Source organism: Callorhinus ursinus, unplaced genomic scaffold, assembly GCF_003265705.2.
Source record: "Callorhinus ursinus isolate GAN/ISIS: 27379988/994484 unplaced genomic scaffold, GSC_fseal_2.0 scaffold1, whole genome shotgun sequence".
Classification (NCBI taxonomy): domain Eukaryota; kingdom Metazoa; phylum Chordata; class Mammalia; order Carnivora; family Otariidae; genus Callorhinus; species Callorhinus ursinus.
The window spans coordinates 123002786-123027669 of NW_027397063.1; the positions used below are offsets into that span (position 1 = coordinate 123002786).

At 47.5% G+C, this 24884-nt stretch overlaps 1 long non-coding RNA gene across 2 annotated transcripts in view; it reads left to right on the top strand.

Moving 5' to 3' along the window:
- The window catches only part of LOC141374099 (uncharacterized), a 52237-nt gene that overhangs the window by 8522 nt on the left and 18831 nt on the right, over nucleotides 1-24884 (top strand). Inside the window, exon 2 of one of the 2 annotated variants that reach the window (XR_012380683.1) lies at nucleotides 22565-22775. This is a non-coding gene — a long non-coding RNA (uncharacterized lncRNA). Of the gene's footprint in view, nucleotides 1-22467; nucleotides 22776-24884 lie in introns of both variants that reach the window. The other variant, XR_012380682.1, reaches the window with a different exon arrangement.

Genomic DNA, 24884 nt, shown 5'->3' on the forward strand with positions numbered 1-24884 from the left:
GCCTGCTTCTCCCTCTCCCACTCCCCCTGCTTGTGTTCCCTCTCTCTCTGTGTCTCTGTCAAATAAATAAATTAAAAAATCTAAAAAAAGAAAAAAAGAGAGAGAACACTTTTAAAAATAAACCATACATGTCTTATTATATGTACATTATTATCAATAATGTTATTTTTACCATTGCAACTAAACGATAAATATGATAGCCCATTTCCATCTTAAAAAAAAGTCTCCTATGGTTTGCCTCCCTCTCTGTTTTCATCTTATGTTATATTTCCTTCCCTTCCCCTATGTTCATCTGTTTTGGTTCTTAAATTCCACATATGAGTGAAATCATACAGTATTTGTCTTTCTCTGACTGACTTATTTTACTTAGCATAATACCCTCCAGTTCCATCCACGTCGTTGCAAATGGCAAGATTTCATCCTTTTTGACAGCTGAGTAATATTCCATTGTGTATATATACCACATCTTCTTTATCCATTCATCCATTGATGGACATCTCGGCTCTTACCATATCATATTTTGGTTATTTTGGACATTGCTGCAAAAAACTTTGGGGTGCAAGTGCCCCTTTGAATCACCGTTTTTGTCTCCTTTGGGTAAATACCTAGTAGCACAAAACAAAGTTTTATTGGAACACAGCCACACCCAATTTTTATATATTGCCTATGGCTGTTTTTTGCTACAACAGGAGAATTGAGTAGTTGTGATGGAGTCTATATGACCTACAAAGCCTTCCAACATTTATTACCTGGCCTCCTCACAGAAAAAAAAATTTGCCAATCCCTAATGAGAAGGTCCCATGTGGTGTGGCCCCTGCCCAGCCGCAGCTTCATCTCCAGGTTCTGCAGGTCCTGTCTCCCTCCCTCCCACTCTCCAGCCACACCCTGTGCTTGCCCCCCACAGGGGCTAGGTACCCGCTTCTCCCAGCACTTCCCCAGACTGGTCCCTTCTCCTCATTCCAGTCTCCTTGGCCACTCCTCACTCTCTAGCTTATCAACCTTATTGAGTCTCTCCAAGATTTTTGTTTGTTTGTTTATTTGTATACTGACTCTCTCCCTCAGTGAGAATGTAAACACCATCATGGCCAGAATGTGGTCTATCTTTTTCACGGGTGTATCCCCAGCACCCAGCACCACAGCCCATCATAGGGGCTCAGTAAATATTAGCTGAACAAATGAACAAAGGGATGAACTTTTTCTAAAAGACAGCACTACACAGTGAAGACCTGGTGTAGCAGGGCATGTTGTTTATAAAGCTCTTACCATCCAATGATCACGTACTCTGCAATTTAATTCCCTTTAACAGCCTGTGCCATAGGCAGTATAATGCCCATTTTATAGATGAGGAAACAGGGGCTCTGAATGGTGACTATACTTGCCCATAGTCACACAGTTAGCAAGTGACAGAATAAGATCAGACCCATTTGAATTCAGTGCTCAGGCCTTCTCCGGTTGCCCTGCTCTCGAACCCAGCTCAGAGGGCTTTGGCTCCTGCTAATACTTGGAAGGCACCATCCTCCCAGAGACTTCCCTCTGTGGATGTAGCTTCAGAAGGGCCACAGAGCCCAGCTGGTAGACAGCATCTTAGAATTTGAGTCCAGGCTGTACATATGCTATTGATCTGCTACCCTCATTCATTTTTTTTTAATCCAAATAAAAATGAAGCCCAGCAGTCAATCTGAATTAATTAGCTTCTCTGGCAGCTGCTGTCTGGGAATTAGGGATTATCCTGAGCCAGTAAATCCTAACTGATTCTTTTTTGCAGTGTCAGATTGGATTAAAGGAAACGTTGTGGGTAAAATTAAATGCTACGCCTTTCTTATTGCTTTAGTTGCCTGAAGATAAATGCTTTTCATGATGATAAATATACCATAAATTCTCGTAACAATAACTGAAATTCAAATAAATAGGCTGTGTAACCCCATGCGACTGTAATTTTCCTTTTATAGTCCGCTTGTTTACTGTTTATTGAAGAGAATGCCTGGTCCTTGCCTTTGAGAGATTTTAAATCAAGGGTTAGCCCAGACCTCTTAAAGAAAATGCTGAGCCAAGCACCTGTCTGTATCTTTAATTATGTTCCCTTGATTAAGAGATTACAAGAGCACAAGGTCCTTGACCCAGACCGTTGGAATGGGCACAGGGGTATAAAGGAGAGGGGAAGCAAGAAACAAGGATCTGGGCAGAAGGCAGGAGCCCTGGGCTCTGGCCCTGTAATTTGACCTTGGCCCACTTGCTCCATCTCTCTATGCCCCAGTTTTCTCATCTATTAAATGAGAGTATTAATAACTGCCTTGCATACATCATAAAGTGTTTTACCCATACCTGAGCTATTGGGCATGAAAAAGGACACAACTTGCTTCTTAGGCTGATTCATGGCATCACAGTGGGTGAGTAGCTTTGCCTGGTGTCCAAAGGCCACTCTAGACACCTGAATCACGAACTACAATGACAGTAATGAGGCAGAAATCACCAGGCACTGGAATTTATAAGTTAAATGTTACCTGCAATAAGCAAAAGGTAAAGTGAAACTAACAGACACATTTCTAGAAATGTAATAGCATGTTAAGTTGGGAGTTTTGACTAAGGTGCCATAATGTAATAACTGTGAAATCCCAAAGATTCAACCTACAGATTCAGTGTAATCCCCATCAAAGTTCAAAGGCATTTTTCATAGAAATAGGAAAAAAATGCTGAAATTCATATGGAATCACAAAAGATCCTGAATAGCTAAAGCAATCTTGAGAAAGAAGAACAAAGCTGGAGGCATCATACTTCCTATTTAAAAATATATGACAAAGCTACAGTAATCAAAATAGTATTGCATGACATTAAAAACAGACACATAAGTCAATGGGACAGAATAGAGAGCCCAGAAGTCAGTCCACAAATGTACCGTGAGCGATCTTTGACAAGGGTACCATGAACACATAATGGGGAAAGGACAGTCTCTTCGGTAAATGGTGTTGGGAAAACTGGATAACCACCTGCAGAAGAAATTGGATCCCTATTTCATCCCATGTACAAAAATCAGCATAAAATGGATTAAAGACTTAAATGTAAGACCTGAAACTATAAACTCCTAGAAGAAAATATAGGGAAAAAGCTTCTTGACAGTGGTCTGAGCAATGATTTCTTAGGTATGACCCCAAAAGCACAGGCAACAAAACTAAAAATAGACACATGGGAGTGCAACAAGCTGAAAGCTTCTGTACAGCAAAGGAAAAAATCAACAGAGTTGAGACAACCTATGGAATGGGAAGAATATTTGTAAGCCACATATCTGATAAGGGGTTAATATCCAAAATATATAACAAACTCCAACAACTAAACAGCAAAGCAACAAAAATAAAACTATGTTAAAAAATGGGCAAAGGACCTGAATAGACATTTTTCCAAAGAAGACATCCAGATGGCCAACAGACACATGAAAAGATGCTCAACATTGCTCATCATCAGGGAAATGCAAACCCAAACCACAGTGAAGTATCACCTCGCACCTGTTAGAATGGCTGTCATCAAAAAGACAAGAGATAACAAGTGTTGGTGAGCACATGATGTGATGAGCCCTGGGTGTTACACGCAACTGATGAACTATTGAACACTCCATCTGAAACTAATGATGCACTATATGTTGGCTAATAGAATTTAAATTGAAAACAGAAGTGTTGGTGAGGATGTGGAGAAAGCGGAGCCCTGGTGCACTCTTGGCGGAAGTGTAAATTGGTGACTAAGGAAAACAATATGGAGAGCCCTGAAAAAATTAACAAGCATTCATTTAGGTCACATGCAGACTGGCCAGGGATTAAGCTGGTCTTAGGATGATCCTACTTATACTTGTGTAGTCAACTGTTGGGTCAGCAAATCCGTTCTGTTGATCTTGTCTGAGCTCCCTCATGAGTTTGCTCCATGTTAGCTCTCATTCCCCTTCAGGCTAGACTAGGTATGTTCACAAGACAGTGGCAGAGACCCAAGTGAGTGAGCCTCTCCAGGTCTATGCTTGGAAAAGGCACATCCTAACCTCTACTGCGTTGTATTGGCCAAATCAAGTCACTAGATCAGCCCATTTTCAAGGAAGGGAAAATAAACCCCATCTCTTACTGGGAGAACCATTGGAGTCACAATGGAAAGAGGTGTGACTGACTGCAGGGGCGTGTGGAGAATTGTGGCCAATCTTTCAAGAGTCTTCATTGAATGTGAAATAGTGCAGTTATGGTGGGACATTGGATTCAATTTCTTGCACCTGACTAAGGAATTTCAAGATTAACTTATATGGCTTCCTCTAAACAGTCACCAGCAGAGAGAGGGAGTCAAAGGCTGAATTTGGGAAGTCAGTGCACTGCTACCGAGAATGGGGTGAAGAGTCTGCATTATGTTTTTGTAGAACTAGAGCTAGAGACAGGTCCCCTAAGAGCGAGATGCCCTCTGGCTCTGTGCAAGAGGACAGACAGGAGGGGCAAGTGGACTCCAACAGAGAGAGTTCTGTGCTGAGGAGACCACTGAAGAACCAGGAGTGGGGCAAGGGAGGAGCAGCTGGAGGAACATGACTTCCTTTCTCTCTGAGGAACTGTAGCTGGGGGGACCCAACAAGGGAGTGTCTGATAAATCCCTGGATGTGCTCATGCAGGAATTGCCCTTACATATGCACCAGACCCCCAGAGTTTGAAATACCATCGCGTGACATTACCAGACAAGAACTTTCTCTGTCCCCTGTCCTGTGTAACTCTCTGAAAAGACCAGAAGCAAGTAGAGAGAAAAGGTGAGTAAAAAGGGTGTAGTGATCCCACCCCGTCTGGTCCCCTGGAGCCAGGCTAGCTGGGGGAGGGGAAGATTTAACTCTAAATCAAGTGGGGAAGTTTGATTATTCTGAAATTTAATTAGCAAATTGAGCCTATGTTTGTAAGTGACTGTAAGACTAATACCTGTGAATGAGCAGAAAAGTAACACCAGAGTTTTCATCCCTGGCAGGGTGGGAAATTTCCCCACTGAATACATTTTAAAAAGGCAGGGTTGTGTTTTTGTTGTCGCCTACATGTCACTGTGTTCACTGTATCAGTTACAGTTTTTAATATTTTATGCTTCTTTACCATGACAGAAATTACTGTAGAGTACTTTGTAGGATTAGATAGTGATATGCAGTAATACACATATTTCCCTACTGTGAATATTTTTGCGTTTGAGGTTTAAATTTCCGTATATTAAACCATGTTCTTTGAGAATAGTGATTTTCATATTTCTATAGAATAATAAAACATTAGAAAAAATATATTTAACATCACTAGTAATCAGGGAGAAATAGGCTAAAACAAGACCCTATTTTCCATCTATGAAATAGGCAAAATGAAAAAACAATAATGCTCAGCTCAGATTTGGAGCAAGTGCTGTGAGGAGGACAGTCTAATCTCCTGAAAGGAATGTGAGCTGCTGCTGTATTTTGGAAAAACAATCTATTCTATAGTATGTGTCAAGAACTTTAAAAATTTTTTTAATTTTAAAAATTTAAGAATTTTAAAAATTTTGGGGTGCCTGGGTGGCTCAGTTGGTTAAGCGACTGCCTTCGGCTCAGGTCATGATCCTGGAGTCCCGGGATCGAGTCCCACATCGGGCTCCCTGCTCAGCGGGGAGTCTGCTTCTCCCTCTGACCATCTTCCCTCTCACGCTCTCTATCTCTCATTCTCTCTCTCTCAAATAAATAAATAAAATCTTAAAAAAAAGAATTTTAAAAATTTTAAAATCAAGGACTTCAAAAACTTTAAAAATTCCTTGACCCAGCCATCTGTCTTATAAAAAGCATGCCAGGAAATAATCAGAGAGATACAGACAGATGTATATAAAGCAGAAACCTGGAAATGACGTCAATGGCTGTTAATAAGAGATTGATTAAATACTTATTTCATGCACTGGACTTTATACAGCTGTTAAAATCATGTCATAGCAAATTATTGAATGATAGGCAAAAATGCTTATAATTGAGGTAAATTGCCATATAGACTTATAATGCTTTTAAAGCAAAAGACTGTACTACATTTTTTTCTATGATAGATACATATACATAAGGAGTTTTAAAAAAATCAGTCAAAAGGTTAACAATATTTATTTCTGGGAGTTGGAAATAATGACAGTTTTCTCCTTTTCATTTAATTTTCTGAACTTTCTACAAAGTTCATCTACTGCCTTTCTTAACAGAAAAATGTATTCGTCTTGAGTGCCGGGCTCATCCACACTGTTGGGCATTTACCTGGAATTGGGTTTGCTGTCTGTGTGTTTGTTTAGCTTCAGCAGATGCTGCTAGTTTCCGAAGAAATATGCAGTAAATACGACATCCTTCATTAACATTTTTGCATTCAAGGTTCAGGACAGGGGTGCCTGGGTGGCTCAGTGGGTTAAGCGTCCAACTCTTGATCTCAGCTCAGGTCTTGATCTCGGGGTCATGAGTTCAAGCCCCAAGTTGGACTCTGTGCTGCTGGGTGTGGAGCTTACTTAGAAAAAAAGAAAAAGAAGAACTTTAGCACAAAACATACTCTCCCGTCAGCAGTGTACATGAATGGTGGTTGCTCCCGTCCCTGTCAGCACTTGCTATTATCAGTGCTTTTTTATCGTAACCACTCTAGAAGGTGTGTGGTGGTCACGTCGCAGCGCTGACTTTCAGCCTGGACCAGAGGGGCCCGTGCTCTGTGGCCCACGCTTCAGAGAGCCCATATTTCTTCCTAACACTGTCAAGGCCTCGGAGAACCGCTTCTCCGCATTTCTTGCCCTCCGTCCTCAACAAAATGTAACTGTGTCCAAATTTGGTGAAGGTGTGTGGGTTGGGGCACAGCCAACATTGGGGACCAGACCCGCCTTGGGAGGTGTGAGGGTTAAAATGGAGGAAACGCTTAGTAAGAGGAAACACAATTAACTTGTCAAATCTATCCTGTCCCGTGGCAAGGATGCAGTCGATCCCTGCATAATGGAGTTCCATTTCTTCATTTCTTGCTTTTCTTCCTGTTCCAATTTGTGGTTCTAGAGGTACCCGTTCACAGCCCCGTGCATTGCAGCTGAGTAACCTCTGCTGCATTGACCAACCCATAACCCTCTTACACTTGCAGTTGCGTAAGTCTAGACCGGGGCTTTCCAATCTTGGCACTGTTGACATTTGGAGCCAGATAATTCTTTGTTGCAGGTGTCCGAATATAGAATGTTTAGCAGCATCTCTGGCCTCCACCTGCCGGAGGCCAGTAGCACCAGCATCTCAGTTATGGCAATCACAATTGTATCCAGACATTGCCAGATGTATCCAGAACTGCCCCTGGTTGAGAATTACTGGCCCAGCCATAACAACCATGATGTGGGACACTAGTCCTTTACATGAGCAATAAGTGGATGTTGAATGCTCTAATGATGGGAATTTAATTTCTAAAAAATACTAAGATTTAGTTAATTTAAAATTAAAATTTTGAAAATTTTGAAAACATATCTGAAATAATTTTAATTTTGACACTTTAAATTTTGATAAAAATTAATAAAGTTATATATACATTGAATATATTTTTAATCCTTTAGATTATTACTCTTAATTGAATAAAATTATATGAAAACCTTATGATTTTGCTGAAATGAGTGATTTTGCTGAAATGAAGGCAAGAAGAATAACTTTTGTGGAAATGATATATATAAACGTTTATGAATTATTATGTCTTTGTTTTACTCCGCATCCAAACAGCACTGGACCAGTAACAGAAGACAGAGATAAATATCAATTAAATTCAGTCATTTTTAATATTTGATGATTGAATCAGTCATATAAAAACTGTAGTTTTATTCATATTTGCAGGGTTGTCTTTATGAAGGTGTATTTGTTCTTTGTTTTTGATTTCAGTTTTCTTTTTTTTTTTTTTTAGAGAGAGAGAGCGCATGTGGACACACATGCGTGCGTGATCCCGGGAGGGGCAGAGGGAGAGGGAGAGAGAATCTTGAGCAGCCTCCATGCTCAGCGTGGAGCCTTACATGGGACTCAATCCCATGACCCCAAATCATGACCTGAGCCAAAATCAAGAGTCAGTGGCTCAACGGACTGACCCACCCAGGTACCCTGAAGGTGTATGTGAAAGTATATTTGTCATATGAAGGTATATTATGAAGATTATAACTGAAAGGGTAAAATGTATTTTTTAACAGTTTTCCCAGTTTAATGGAAAACACTAAAATGTTTAGATAAATGCACATGGGCCTTCAATTGTTGCTCTACCCCTAAATCACATAATGGTGGGGACAGGCTCTTCTCCTTTGGTCTTCATTTGTATTTTTCTGATTACTAGTGGAGTTCCAGCCATTTTCATAAGCTTATTGGCTATTTGGATGTCCCTTTGTGACTGTGATCAAGACCTTTGCACATTTTCCTATGGGCTCTCTGCCTTTTTCTTACTGGGTTGCTAGGCTTTCTCTGTGTGGTCTGAATATGAGCCCTTTCTGGACTGTGCATCTTGCACATATTCTCTCCCAACTCTGTGGCCTGGATTGTTCCTTCCAAACGGTCTCTCCATTGCTGTACAGACTTTGTTCCCAGGGGGGCCTCAGCTTGGGCCACCTTAGCCACCCAGGCTCCCTGCCCTGGCTGTCCTCTCCATGATTCCTCTCCCACCTGCCCTGTCTGCTTCTCTACTCCCTTCAGACTGTCCAGTTGTGAGGGAGTAATTTTGGCCAAGAGGAGGGCTGGTCACCACGGCCACTTTGGAAGAGTCTTGAATACCCTTAGGGGTCAGGGAGGGCCTGGGACCAAGGAAGCAATCAGTGGTGAATAACAGGGAATAGTGGGGCTGGTGGCAAGTTCTTGGAAAACATAAGCTTACCCCAGGTTTTAAAAAAATTAAAAAACATTTTGACCTCACAAACACTGTAGACTAGACTCAGCTCATAAGCCACTTGTTGGCAATCCATGGTTTATAGCAATGTTTCTCAGTTTTGCAACGCTTGGTATCACCTGGGAAGCTGGTAAAAATACTGACGCCTGGGTTTCAGCTCCAAGATTCTGATTTAGTTCAGGGTGAGTCTAATGTGGAGCTATTGCTACAGACCCCTGGATCAGCGGAAGAGCTGTTTTTACCCAGCTTTGCCCATCAGAATCTCCTGGAGAACTTTTGCAGAACAAAGTTTCTGTTCCAACACTGGGGTGTCTGATCGGTCAGCCATGGGGCAGGGTCCACACAAGTGCATTTTGCTTTTAAGTTAAAGATTCAGCACAGAATGGGGTCAGGGGAGAGAACCCTATCATTTTCAATATGTGGACTGATGTCTGCCTAGCACTTGCCCCTGGAGCGCACTGGGAATGGGGGCCCCAAAGGCAGACAATTGTAGCCCCGAGTATAGGACCAGAATAGAATCTGCACTGGGGAGCAGGCCACAGGAGGACTTCACTGAGAGGACAGAGCTGTGGCTTTGCAAGGAGGGGGAACAAGATGCAGAAAGGCAGGGCATGTCTTCATGTGATACACGGGCGCCATGATAACAAAGCAGGGACTGAGAACGGGCGAATGCCAGGCCCCAAATTCGTGACCAGTCAGCCTGGTTTATGGGGCAGATTTGGGAGCCCGTTATGGCTGAACCGGGCACCTCGGGTCTGGCTTGGCTTGCACTTGCTGAGACAAGAGACAGCTCACATACGTTGGTGAGCCGTATGGCTGTTTCTCATTACTCTGTCAGAAAATGAACCTGACTTGAGACCCTTAGAAAAACCCTTTAATGAGACATCATTCGTACAGGTGCCTGGGCCTCCAGCAGAGCACTTCTAATGAGGCCTTTCCCTCCTCTCCTTCTGGCTGACACCCAAGCTTCCAGAAACCAGCTCAGCCCACATCTCTCTGCCAAAACCCTCAGCTGGGTTTTGCCAAAACCCTCCTCGACTCCCAGCTCCTTCCCAGAGAGCAGACCTCCTCCTGGATTCAGGATTTTTACCGCTTTTCTTCTCCCCATATGGGGAGAGGCTAACTTACTCTTTTTATTTAAGTTGACTCACCTTTTAAACTTCTTGACTCAAACCTCTTTTAAAAGAAATGTAATCACCATAAGACAGCAAGAAGTGTTCACCATGCTGAAAATCCCCACTCACTGCAGATAGCTGGGACGAGCAAACCCCATTCTGCCACCGTTTCTGAGAAGATTGGACCCCCAGAAGTAAGGTAATTAACAGTAGCTGCGGTGACACGGAGCGCACACTCTGGGTGGCTTCAGAGTGTAAAGCGGAGGCCGGCAGACGTCAGCCCAGAGCCCTGCTGCCCAGTTCTGGGCGGTGTCCTGTTGGGCCACAGCCGTGCCCATTCCTTTCTGTGTCATTTCTGGCTGCACGTGCGCCAGCAGCAGAGCTGAGCTCTTAGAGCAGGGACTCCACGCACCGCAGGGCCTAATGTGGCCTCTTGTGCACTTTTCGGGAAAAGACAGCGGACTGCTCTCAAAGTGTGTTTCTCTCTGTGGTCACGGTCTGTTCGGGTGTGCAGGCTTCCTTCCAGGTGCATCCTCTGTTGTGACTTAGGGCATTGCCCCAGAAGCAGATCCTGAAGGGCCCTGGGCAGCTCCACTGGGGAGTGGGATGATGAGGTGGGGAGAAGCCGCAAATCCGGATGCCTTCCTGAGCTGTGCGGCCTGACCGTGCAGGCTGTGGGTGGCTGGGCCAGGCCTCCGAGCGCTCCCACCTGAGTGGCACAGGTCCCGGGGCCTCGCCCAGAACCTCCATCCACCAGAGGCCGGGGGCCTACCCCCCAGATGGGCTGAGCGTGATCCTCGGGCCACGAGAGCCCTCGGACTTGGAGTTGGATCCGAGGTACGGTGAGTGCCAAGGGCACAGCGTGGACACCAACAGAGCATGATCTCCTAGGGTCTCTGGTGTCCTCCGCTTCAGCCTCTGCACTGGGCCAGCTGGCAATGACGGGCATGCCAGTGGCCTTCATGGCTGGGACCAGAGGGGCACGCTGCCCTTCACCCCCCTGCACTGGCTAGCACCTCTCTCCACGGCTGCCTCCGGCCACGGTGGGACTGGGGGTCCTAGTCTGCTCGCCCAGGACTTGGAAACAGGACCCACGAACTTCTGACCTCTCTTGGCTTTAGTAACTTTTGTTGAAACTTTTTATATAGTTTCAAGAAACTTGGCACTTCACTTGTTGTTCCTTCAATGGCTACCAGGGTTTGGAGAAGTTGTTTGTGGAATACTTGTATCCAGCCTTCCAGGTGTCTCTGCACAGGCTTCTAGATGTTTTCAGTGCACTCTCTCCATGAGTTCAGATACTTGGAAGGTCCTTGGTCGTGGCTGAGTGAGGGAGAGAACTCACCCACAGGAAGCCGGGCCCCTGGGTCTGGCACGCAGGGACAGTCTCCACACGGGGTGGCATTTAGGGCTGCCTGCTCCGTGCCAGGTGCTTTGCCACCCCATCTCGTTGTAGCCACACAGGGACACACAGCGGAGGTGCCCTTACCAACGCATTTGCAGCTTCGGCCTTCAGGGAGGTAAAGCGACTTGCCCGAGGCCGCACCGCCATTCAGCAGGCTTGCGCCCAAGACCCATCCATGGACCCCCGAACCCAACGCAGGCCGTTGAATATAAGGAGGCCCTCGGCCCCACTTCATGCCGCCCGCCCAACCCAGGGCTGCTCTGCTCCCTACAGACCCTCCCTCCTCTTCTTCCCCTCCCTCCTTCGTCATGCCCCTCACCCTCAGCCAGTGCCACTCCCCAGCCATGAGGCTGCTTGCTGTCACCTCCCAGGGGTCCCACAGGGATGTGAGTTACCAGCTTGGGGGACCACTGCTTCTGTGGCATCTAAAGAGCTCAAGCATTGTCATCAGATGACCTGCATCTGGAGGGACTTGGCCATTTGCCTGGGTGACCCAGAGCAGGTCACTTACCCCCGCTCTGGCTCAGTTTGCTCACCTGTAAATTGGGAGTGATCTGCCCATTCAGCGGGTTACCACGAACGTTAGGTCAGATCGTGGATGGAAAGGTTTAGGATGGAGCCCAGCCCCAGGGCCATGTTGGGACCTTTGTGAACACTTTCTCTACAAAAATGTGTGAAAAACGATCATTGATAGTTGTGTTGCTGTAAAGATAACTTTATTAATTTATATATTGAAACATTTTCCTTGACCTTGAGGTTCAATATTTTTCCTTCTGATTTCAAAAGAAATTAAACCATTTTTGTGGGCCCCTAAAAGTATCGCGAGCCCTGGGCCTGTCCCTGCCATGCCCACCGCAGAAGGCGGCCCTGCCTGGCACACATCTGTGCTGGGAGTTCGGGGCAGGCCACCCACAGAAAGCACCAGTGGGCTAGTCTGGTTCCTGTGTTTGAGCTGTGAGCCCACAACTCTCACTCACCATGATGAGGGGGCCAGAACCCCTCCTGCAGTCAGACCGTGGGATAGCCGGGCACTTGCTCCTCACACCCCCCCTGGGGCCTCATCTCCTACCTGGGCGGTGTCACTGCACCTGGTTGGCTGTGTGTCCCACCTGGTATCCATCACCACACCAGCATTCTCTGTATGGGGAGTGATTGCTATTGAATATCTACTCCCAGGAAAAGGTATGCTTTTGTTGTGGTGTTAATGATGGTTAATGGTTGTTAACATTGACCTGAAAGGCTCTGTGAACTCTTTCCCTTTTTGCTTTGGCTGTCAGGAAGCTCATAGCTGGCATCTCTCCAGGACCTGCATGGCAGGCATTTCTGTGGAGGACTCTCGCACCTGACTTCGTTCTACTTGCTACCTTGTTTTCCTCCTTTTCTTCATTTCTCTCAGCTATGTTTTTGTGACTCCAGAAACTTATTATGAGAACATAAATAATAGATTGCAACTATTTTAGAAAATACTTTTTAATTTTTTAAAGTAACGTATTCTAAATTACAGAAGACTTTGAAAACAAAGGACAGGAATGTAAAGGCAAAACTAAAAATTACCCAGAACACCACAGACCAAATAGCTGAGAGTATTTTCATATAGTTCCTTCTAGAATTTTTTCTAGGTACATTATTGCAGTCATACCATGTAAAAAACACTTGGAATTTTTCCAGTTCAATTGCCCACATCATTGCATGTTTTAATCCTGACGTAAGCATTTTTTTAAAGATTTTATTTATTCATTTTAGAAAGAGAGAAAGAGCATGAGCGGGGGGAGGGTCAGAGGGAGAAGCAGACTCCCCGCTGAGCAGGGAGCCCGATGCGGGACTCGATCCCGGGACTCCAGGATCATGACCTGAGCCGAAGGCAGTCGCTTAACCATCTGAGCCACCCAGGCGCCCCCAATGTAAGCATTTTAGTGTACAAATGTGTCACACTCTATCTGTGACCCTGTCATTTTTCTCACCCCCGATTCTTATCCAACATGAACAACATTGTGAGGAATATGGAAACACCCCTGTGGATATGTCATTTCTATGTGAGTCCATGACTCAACAGGTATGAGTGTCTGGGAGGAATTTCCTTCTGGTATTTACTTGATTTTCTAATGGAGGGACCCAGGTAGCTGCCTCAGCTCCCTTGCCAGGAGAAGCATGGTATGAGTGAAGAGATGAGTGGTTAAAATAAACTATCGCACAAATAAGTAATGTCCCACCTCCAGGCCAGGACCCTCGGAGTCCTTGGCTCCTCCCATTCCAGCAACAAGTCATCTTCAGATGCTGTAGTTTTCCCTCCGGACGCCCCCATTGTTGAAATACCTCCTTCTGCCATTTCTCCTCACACGATGAAGAATTCCACGGTATTACAGGTGTTTCAAGCTTCTGGGTCTTTGCCCTTATCCTTGTCTTCTACCTGAACATCTTCCTCTCCCTGGGCCCCCTGACAACCTGCTATCCGTCCTTCAAAGCCCTGCTCAGGCATCACTAACTTCACGGGCCCTTTCTCCGGGAGGAAGCTGAATGGGCTTCTGCAGTCCTCAGCGGCAGGCCTCTCCTGGGCTGTCAGGCTGTGGGTCCCTGGGCCTCCTGGTAGGAGATGATGGAGCACAGTGGTCAAGAGTATGACTACCTGGACTCAAACCCTGGCTCTGCTTCCTCATCTGGAAAACCAGGCAGTAACTGCACCTGTGCAGTGTGACATGGAGACAGTGCGTTAACACTTCAAGGGCTTGGTGCAGTCCCTGGCCCCGGTACGCCCTCAAACACAGTTAGCTCTTCTCAGCTTAAAAATGGAACTGTCTGGAAAACCAGAGTACAAATTTGATGATAATTTGATTTTTAGTTTGTCTTTCTTTTTTTTTCTAAATATTCTTTTTTTTTTTAATTATTTATTTGACAGAGAGAGTGAGCAAGCACAAGCAGGGGGAGCGGCAGACAGAGAGGGAGAAGCAGGCTTCCCACCAAGCAAGGAGCCCGATGTGGGCTTGATCCCAGGACCCTGGGATCATGACCTGAGCTGAAGGCAGACGCTTAACCGCCTAAGCCACCCAAGCGCCCATCTAAATATTCTTAACATCAACATAAAATTGAGTTCTTATGACTCAGTGAATTCCTTATGAATCAATTCCTAAGGAGTAAGCCCACAGTGTGTGGTTCTGGCCAGCCCCAGTTGGATGCAGGAGATGCAGGAGGGCTAAGGCCTGAGGAGAGAGCAGAGTGTGTTCTGCCTCCAGGGAGGGGGGCTTTAAAAATTCCCCGATCAGACCCCTCCCCATCTCTGGCACCTCTAAAACTCCAAAGAAACCAGTGAGAACCTCCCAGCAGCAGCATTTGGGTAGAATGCAGTTATGAGCTGTGCCACCATGTTCCCAAGGGGCTAAAGGTGGGGGTCGTGCAGCAACATGTATGACTGGAGTCAGAGAACACCAAGTTCAAACCCCGTCTCTGTACTTCCATCCTGTGTCACCATGGGCAAGTTGCTTTACCTCTTTGAGCTCAGTGTCTTCATCTGCAATCACAGTTCCTCCCTCCCAGGGCTTCCGTGATGGGGACATGCCAGTTAGAAAAGTGTCCAGCATGTGGAAGTTTGATTATAAATGTTACTTCCCTTCCCAGTGAGCTTGAGGGATAAGAAAGTGTAAGTCTTGTTTTTCGTTCTTCTTCTTCTTTTTTTTTTTTTAAGATTTTATTTATTTATTTGACAGAGAGAGACACAGCGAGAGAGGGAACGCAAGCAGGGAGAGTGGGAGAGGGAGAAGCAGGCTTCCTGCTGAGCAGGGAGCCCGATGTGGAGCTCGATCCCAGGACCCCGGGACCATGACCCGGGCTGATGGCAGACGCTTAATGACTGAGCCACCCAGGCGCCCCTTGTTGTTGTTCTTCTATTTCAAGCAATAATAACAGCAATGGTAATGTGCACTTCCCATTATATACAGCATATATTTTGTTTTTGGCACCTCCTCCTGCAAGAAGTCTTCCCTGATGCTACGGGACCAGACAAGGCACTCCTGTGCATATGTGGTAGTCAGTGGTGCCATTCATCCAAGTTTCCAGCTCTTCTTCCAGACACGTGGTAGGTCTCCAGTACCCCACCTCCCCCAGGTTGGCCGTGACCACGTGATTCGCTTTGGTCGACTGGCCGATGTACGATGTATGTGGAAGCGATGTGTGTCCTGTCTGGGCGGAAGCTTTAAGAATGGGTCCGTGATTCACTCTTCTCTCCTTTCAGCAATCGGGCAATGGGTGGAGGCTCCATCAGCCTGGTCCCCAGGTGGGGAGCATGAGTGACAGAGCTCTGCTGTTTAACGCTTCTGGGTTGTTTTGTTACTGTAACACAACCCTGCCCAACCTGACTGGGCCAGCAGCTCTCTAGTATAACATGTCCCATAGGCCCCGAGCAGCTCATTCACTTTGACCCCCGGCACCTGGCCCAGTCCTGGGCATACTGGGTACTCAGATAAAAAGCCCATTTCCCCCTTTCCTGTTTCCTTTGGTCTGCAACTCAGTGGCTTGGATCTGGAAGTGCAGAGGACTCAGGCAGGTCATCCTTCCCCCCCTCCTTCACCTTCCCCGACTCCATTTCAGTTGACCCATTTCAATGATCATAGTAACCTGTGACCTTCTGGTACCTCTTCCAAATATTTCTTCTGACAGGCAGTTGAGCCTATCTCTCTGGCTCCTCAATGCACATGACCTTATTGCTTATTTTATTTTTTAACATGACAGATTCATGGATAAAAACATCAACTAATGATCACTATGTGCTCATATATTAGCTCATTTAATCTCAAATTGAGTAAGCTCCTTGTCCTTCAATTTTCTCATCTGTAAATTGGGGGTGGGGGAGAATAGCTGTTCCTGATATTCATTCTTCATTTCTTCCTTTCTAATAGACCTTCCACCACCAACACCACCACTATCACCAAGTTTTAGCAACACACATGCCTTCCTGGGATAATGGGTACATTTTCCAGGCTGCTTTGAGGCATGTGACTAAGTTCCGGACAATGGGATACAAGCAGAAATGTCCTATGTAACTTCTGGGGAATGCCCCAAGGCAGCAAGTATGCCCTTCTTCAACTATTCCTTTTCCCTGCTGGCTGAACTATGGGTGTGTTGGCTGGTTCTTGGGCAGTCATCTTGTGCTAGGAGGAAGACCTTAGATATTGAGGATGGCAAAGTGAAAGGATACAATCAAGGCATGTATCAGCCTAGTGCTGCTTCTCTTTGAGCATCATTTACCTGGCAGAGAAGTTAATCACTATCTCATTGAAGCCTCTGATGCTTGATCAGCAGCATTAGTATCACCTGGAAATTTGTTAGAAATGCAGAATCTCAGCCCCCACTCCAGACCTGCTGAACCAAAGTCTGCATTTTAACAAGATCCTCTGGGGTGATTTGTGTGCAAAATAAAGTGAGAAGCACTCATAGATTTGAGCTACGGTTATTTGAGATGGGCCTGTGACTCACAGCTGAACTCAGTCCCAATGAGACCACCACCCAGTGCACTACTGGGAAGATAAAGCAAGTTCATGAAGCCTAGTACAGGGCTCTGCCCAGCATGGGAGCTAGAGTTATTGAGTTGAGTTGCCTTGGAGTGTGGGTTCTGTGATACAGCATAGACTTAGGGCATCCTTGCCATCTGCCCCTACAAGCCCAAGGACAACCCCTGATTCTGTGAAATCTTGAACAGTGAAGAGAGACTCTAAGGATAATGGCAAAGAGTAAAAGAGAAAGAAGCCTCAACACACACACACACACACACACACACACAGAAACACACACACACAGAGCAGAGGGAGCCCAGTATTTGTTAACAACTTATTTTGCATAAGCTATTGATTTGGCACTAGAGGAAGGGAGAGGTCCTTGGGGTGGGCCTTACTGAGCCTGCCTCACAGCCTGACCCCAAATGATGCAGGCCTAGGGGGCTGAAGGGGGAGGAGGTTTCAGAATATTGTTGCCAAAGCCCTTAGAGGGGGGGTAGCACTGGGGGACACAAGGGACACCTTCCTACTGTGCTCTTGCATGAGAACAGCCATATCCTGCTTTTTCAAGCTAGCATCCTGGCTCCAGAGGGAAAAGCCTTCTGGTTGGTGACTGGTCTGCGGCTGTACTTATCCTCAATTTTCCAGCCGGTCAAGCTTCATTCTCTCCTGTTATGTGACTGATGGAGCTCTCCGCAGTGCCCCTCATTATGGTCTGAAGGACACAGTGGCCTAGTTTTCGTGGGGATGCAGGGAGCCTGCTAATGCAAGACTGCAGCCTGCCGTGCGGTGCTGCTGGGGAGGGAAGGAGTCTCTCTGGGTCAGGATGTGTTGGGGGTGATCCTGAGGCAAGGGGCCCTGAAGAAATCCTTGGGCTCAGCCAATGCACACAGAGCACTGGAATGGAAGAGGGCAGAGCCAGTGTGTCTGGCTGGGCCTGTGTTTCTCCAGGCTGCTCTCCCCCTGCTCATCTGCTGGTAGGACCTTGGCAGACCCAGACAGCCTTGAGTGGGTTTGGGTGGGCACAGCTGCCGGGAGGTCCATTCAGGCGGCTGGACCTTGCTCGGGGAGCTGTGTGTGTGTGTGTGTGTGTGTGTGTGTATCTTTCTGTGTGTCTCCACCATCCCTGCCTCCTTCTCGATGACTTCCCCCGTTTCTGCACACAGAATCCCATAGCAATGAAGAGGTCTCTGGAGCTAGATCACCTGGAACATTTAAACCCCCCGACACACACACCCTGTCCCTACCATTTACCAGCTGGTAAAGGGGGGTCACGGGGGTGTTGTGGGAATCAAGTGAGGCACAGTCCTCACTTTGAGCCATCAATAGATCCTAGTTGCTGGTATTGACATTCTTGAGCCTGCCGGGTCACCACTCCGCTTGGCTGGCCCAGCAGGGGTCTGCACGGTCCCTCAGGAGGACAGACATGCCTGCGGGCACCATGAGCAGGAGGCTTGGAACCGTTCTGTCCTGCTCAGAGTAGGTCATTAGGAACCCCTTCTCCCATGAAATCCCCTTAATTCCTTACACTTACAAACAAAAGGGGATTCTGTTCCCCAAGAGCCACTGATCCCTTAATTAGCTCTCCTTGTTTCTTACTAAGTTTACTTGGGACTGAATCACAGACCCTTAAGTGACAGCTCAGCTTCAAGGAAGTGATTTGCAGGGTCCAGGTCCCGCGAGCCTGCTGCCAGGCCTTCTTGCACCAGCACTCAGCTCTAAACTCTTTTTTATTATTATTTTCTGCTTAAACCCATTGTTGCTGCCTGGGTGCCTCTGACACTTAGCCGCTAAATGTCTTGCCAGAAGGCACCATCCTGTCTTTCAAAGCAGGGATTCTTTTGGTGGGATTTTGCCCACAGACCGAGAGGGAGAGGTGTGTGTGGCCAGGTGGGAGTCACAGGACCTTGGGGGGGAGCCGATTCCCCTGGGCAGAGGGCCTTGTGGCCCGCGCATCTGGGAACAGGGAGAGGAAGCTAGGCGTGGACTGCCAGAACCATTCTCCCCTCTGAGCAGGGTCCTGGCTCCTCTGGGGCCCTATGTGGTTTGGGTTATCCCAGAAGCTGACTCTAACACAAGGATTCAAGTGCAAACATTTCATTTAGGGTGGTCCCGGGAAACGGTGCCGAGGTGGGCCAGAGGGACTGGAAAGGGCAGGGCACCGCAGCGGTGCTAGATGAGCCACCAGGTTGGGATGCTGCCCACTCTGCTCTCCATCAAGGGCCCGGGCAGCTCTTGGGACAGAATTCCCCAGCTTCTCAGCTTGCCCTGTGCATTCCTACAGGACAGAAACCCTCAGATGGAACATTTGGGGTGGGGAGGGGGTTGGGGGGGTTGCAATGTGCAATCTTCTGCCGGTAGAGGTGGATGTCCCTGAGCTCGGAGCCAAATCTGACTGGGGAGCGTGTCCATGCCTCCCCACCCCCCCAAACCTAGCTTGGTGGGCCCCCCGGGTGAGCATGTGACCCCCCTGGGCAGCAGTGAGGCTCAGGATTTGGATGGTTTGGGTGGGCGGGGAACAGTCCACTGGTGTGCGGGCGGACTTGCTGAGCTGGAGGGGGGGCCTGGCCATTTTGTCACTGAGGGGGAAGAGACTGCTTTCCGGTGAAGCCAACGCAAGGAAAGCAGAGCTGAGAGATCCTGATGGTATTGTTTGAACTCCTCATTTTTAAAAAGGTTTATTAAAAAAAAATATCCTGTGTAAAATATGCACAGCATGACATTTGCCATTTCAACCATTTTTAAGTGTACGGTGCTGTGGCCTTACGTATGTTCACACTGTTGTGCGGCATTTTTTTTTTTTAAGTTTTTTGAATGTTTATTCTTAGTAAGGACCCAACAACTATGATCTGTTTTGGGGGGCAGTTGGTGCATGTGTTCCCACGGTCGGTGGGCAGACAGGAGAAGCGCCCCTTGGGGAGGGATCGGGAGTGGGCACGGGACCACAGCCCATCTGGAGCGCGTGGTGGCCACGGGCGCCCGGCTGCCCCGCCAGCAGCCAGTGCGGCCACGTTGGCCGGCGTTCGTGACTTGGAGAAACACTTAATCCCAGGCTTGAGGGAAGCTCTCTGTGCTGCTGGTGGAATTTCTCTTTCATCAGGGGCCAGCATGTGTTCTAACCCTGAAATAGCTCCCTGGTCTGAGCCCATGTGGCTCCAGGTTTATTTATACGCATCACGTTGAGGAGCGTCCCCTTCCCCCGGCTTCCTCGGGGGAACAGCTGTGGACGGACAGACACACAGGACAAGTCAGGCCATGGTTGAGACCATGATCCCAGAGTCATCTTTCTCTCTGTCCTCTCTGCCTTTACTGTCAAGCACAGGGTCCCGGGCTGCACCGCAGGGATGGCTGGGGTGCTGAGAGGTGGCAGGGCACAGCTCTGGGGTCTCGGCATTTCTCCTGCCCCCTCGGGATGGGGAGAGTTTCTGGACAGCAGGCTGTTCCCCTGGAGACTCAGCCTGTGGCCGCTGTGGGCAGCCTATAGCTGTCCCTACATGTGGCCTCAGCCGTGTCACAGTGGAAGCAAGGGCTGGAGACCCGGTGGCCTCAGTCACCATTGCGATGGGGGAGGGGTGCATTCCTGGCCACAACTGTTTGCGAAGCCCTTTCTGACAAAGCGTTCTGGCCCAGGGCGTGGGTTTGGGTAAGAAGGTTCTTAGACATTTGAAGAGCCATCCCCGTGTGATCTTTCAGGCAGGTGGAGGCTTGATGAAAGGCCGGAGGAGCCCCCATGATTGTAGCCACCGAGGAGTTTTGTGTTTGTCTCCTGCAGATGTTGAGTCGTTCCCTCTTCGGGGCTGTTGCTTCCTCTCCCCATCCCTGCGTCTGCTTCTGTGGCTGTTTCTCTGTGTGTCTGTGTCTGTGTCTGAGCGCCTCAGTATCTTGCTGACATTCTGGGTCTGTGTGTGTGTGTATGTCCCTCTCTCGCTCTTTCTCCAACTCTGTGTCTCTCTGGCTTGTATTTTCTCTTTCTTGGTCTGGCTCTCCCGATCTATATATATCTGTTTATCTCTGGTCTTTCTCTCTCTATCTCTGTCTGTCTCTTTCTCTGTGTCTGTCTCTCACTCTCTATCTGGTCTAATCCAGAAACCTTGGCATGGGGACACGGGTGAGTCAGGACTGGTTGTGACTGGAAACCACAGGGAAACCAGCCAGGGCCGGTCTATCTGAAGGGGACTGATCCGTTTACTTCCTGGAGAAGCCTGGGCATACACTTTGTCCAGCCCCTTCTGCCTTGCCTACTCCATGGACCCTTGGGAGAACGTTGGTTCCAGTCGTCCCCACCATGAGCACCGCCCCCCCCCGCCCCAACATGTCCCCATCATGGGGCTGTTCTTGGGCTGTGCAAAGCAGCTCTATACTCAGACTGGGTCAGACCTAACAGAGAAGAAAAGGAGCACGAGACAATCTGGTCTCAAAACACGCTTAGGATTTATGTGCAACCAATTAATAAACAAAATATACAGAACATTTGAGTAGTTTCACTCGATCCCTAAATGTCTAGATGGTCACAAACAATCCGAAAGATCTTACTGGGAAAACGTTATATTTGGGGGTCACTTTGGGGGTCACTTATATGTGAGCAAAGGTGGCCTTCACCTTTACCTGTGCATTTAGGGGATGTGGGGACTGGTATGTCCACTGGGGAGCAGCCCCTGTGCCCCAAAGACCTAGGGACCCCACGCGGCTGCCAAGGAGGCCAAGGACCAAGATCTGTCTCCACCGCACCTGATTCACACTGCCCCCCCACCCCCACCCCATTAGGCTAGACACGCAGACCTCTCCTGTCAGCCCAGAACTGCAGAGTCTGGCCTTGAGACACCTGATTGAGTGCACCTTTCCTCTCCAACCCTGCTCCTAGGTGGTCACAAAAACAATGACAGCAGGGAGAGGGCTGGGACAGGTGACAGTGCATCTGCAGGGGTAGATCTTGGGCAGAGTGTCCGGGCTGCTGGCATTTGGGAACGGCTTCATCCGCGAGGGGGCAACTGACCAGGTTTTGGGCTTAGATAAAGCCCCAAGGCCCTGCAGTGGGAACAGGTGTGGAGTGTGTGAGGGAGCACCGCCTGCCGCCTGTGGCGATCAGACCTGGGGCATGGAAGGTGCTTGAGCAGCGGGTGATGTGAGCAAAATAGTATCTTATGTAGAAAAAGAAACCTGGCAGCTCCAGGATCGATGGGCAGGGTGGGAGGCAAGACAGGAAGCTAGAAAACAGACTGTCAACTGACGCCTTCATGAGCGGGAGCTGATCTAAGCAGGTTCTTCCCATCCCCATAGCCCGTACTGGCTTGGCCGCGTGTGTGTGCCCGTGCGCATGCGTGAGTGTGCATCTGTGCATGCCTCTGTGCACATACGCATATGTGCGCATGTGCGCGCATGCCTCTCTGTGTGCCTGTGTGCATATGTGTGTGCGCATATTCGTGTGTGTGCAAGTGTGTGGCGTCATAGCACCCTTTCACAAAATTCCCATCTGTGGCTGGTCCCCTCCCCTCTCTGTCCCTCCCCGTAAATCTGTCACTCTGTGAACCCACAGAAAGGGTGGGCAAAGAAGACAGAGACTTTTTAAAGCGGGGGTAAGGAGATGAGGGTCGGGAAGACTGGGCCTAATCTACCTTCTCTCCTCCCCCGTGAAGGTGAGGGCTTTAGAGATTCCAGCAAACCCCCTGATGCTTGTTCGTGCATCAGCGTTCTTCACACGAGCCCATCAATGACCCGGTTGTCCACCAGCAGGAGAATGGCTCCGCCAGAGGTGATACGGCCCCACAGTGGAAGAAAAAGGAACCACTGGGGAGACCTGCCGCAATGGGCCAGTCTCACAGATGGTATGTGGAGCGACAGAGGATGCACCCCAAAAAGTACACCCTGTAGGATTCATCCCTGTCGAGTCCCAGAACAGGCGAAAGCATTCTCGGTGGTGGAAGGCACAGGAGTGGCACCTCAGGTGAGGAGGTCGGGTGCCTGGGAGGGGCGGGAGAGCTTTCTGGGGGGAGGGGAGTACTCTGTATCTCGATGGGGCCGTTGTTACACGGTGCAAACACTTGTCTGTCAAAACTCACCGAGTTGAATCTTTAAGATCCACTTTACTGTATTGAATTCGAATTCTGTTAAGAAAAAAAAAAGAGGGCGCCTGGGTGGCTCAGTTGGTTAAGCGACTGCCTTCGGCTCAGGTCATGATCCTGGAGTCCCAGGATCGAGTCCCACATCGGGCTCCCTGCTCAGCAGGGAGTCTGCTTCTCCCTCTGACCCTCTTCCCTCTTGTGCTCTCTGTCTCTCATTCTCTCCTTCTCAAATAAATAAATAAAATCTTTAAAAAAAAAAAAAGAAAAAAAAAGAGGCTGCCAATTATTTAAAAAAAAAAAAGAAAGCAAAGAGGGGAAAGGAGGGGAGCAGAAAGAGTAGGATGTGGCTTGGCTTCTCAAAGGTCCATTCAGGGTAAACTGAGGCATCCACCAAACCTAAAAGTGGGCCTGACAAACGCGATGGGGGGCGCAGACCAGGGAGTGAGGCTCCATAGATTGTGCACTTCGGGGGCCTCCCTGGCTCACTAGCCCTGGCTTGGTGTGGCCCATAGGCAGAGCCTCCCAGGCGTCAGGAGAAGCCATCCTGATTTTAGGTCAGATCTCCCTGTTTTTAGTGTTGGTGACTATAGTACTAATAGTCCACTGTTGACCAGAGGCCTTACTGCTAAGGTCATCACTTAAGACATATTCTCTATGTGGGGCACCTGGGTGGCTTAGTCGATTGGGCGTCTGACTCTTGATTTCATCTCGGGTCATGCTCTCAGGGTTCTGGGATTGAGCCCCACAAGGCTCCACACTCAGTGGGGAGTCTGCTTGAGATTCTCTCTCCCTCCACCCCTCCTCATGCTCACGTGCTCTCTCTTTCAAAAGACAGATTTTGGATATTATATATTGCATTCCTATAATAATATCTCACTTTTTTTAAAATTTTTAAATATTTCTAGCCTATATGGTTTGTGAGTTTTTTCAAATTGTTACAAATCTCTAAAACATTTTCCCAGTATGTTTATTGAAAAAAGTCCGCATTACAGAAATCAGTGGTATTCCTATCCACCACCACCAAGACAGAAGAGAGAGAAATTAAGGAGTCGATCCCATTTACAATTGCACCCAAAACCATAAGATCCCTAGGAATAAATTTAACCAAAGAGGCAAAGGATCTGTACTCAGAAAACTATAAAATACTCATGAAAGAAATTGAAGAAGACACAAAGAAATGGAAAAACGTTCCATGCTCATGGATTGGAAGAACAAACATTGTGAAGATGTCAATGCTACCTAGAGCAATCTACACATTCAATGCAATCCCCATCAAAATACCAACCACTTTTTTCAAAGAAAGGGAACAAATAATCCTAAAATTTGTATGGAACCAGAAAAGACCCTGAATAGCCAGAGGAATGTTGAAAAAGAAAAGCCAGGCTGGCAGCATCACAATTCCGGACTTCCAGCTCTGTTACAAAGCTGTCATCATCAAGACAGTATGGTACTGGCACAAAAACAGACACATAGATCAATGGAACAGAATAGAGAGCCCAGAAATGGACCCTCAACTCTATGGTCAACTAATCTTTGACAAAGCAGGAAAGAATGTCCAGTGGAAAAAAGACAGTCTCTTCAACAAATGGTGTTGGGAAAATTGGACAGTCACATGCAGAAGAATGAAACTGGACCATTTCCTTACACCACACACAAAAACAGACTCCAAATGGTTGAAAGACCTAAACGTGAGATAGGAGTCCATCAAAATCCTAAAGAACACAGGCAGCAACCTCTTTGACCTCAGCCACAGCAACTTCTTCCTAGAAACATTGCCAAAGGCAAGGGAAGCAAGGGCAAAAATGAACTACTGGGATTTCATCAAGATAAAAAGCTTTTGCACAGCAAAAGAACAGTCAACAAAACCAAAAGACAACCAACAGAATAGGAGAAAATATTTGCAAATGACATATCAGATAAAGGGCTAGTATCCAAAATCTATAAAGAACTTACCAAACTCAACACCCAAAGAACAAATAATCCAATCAAGA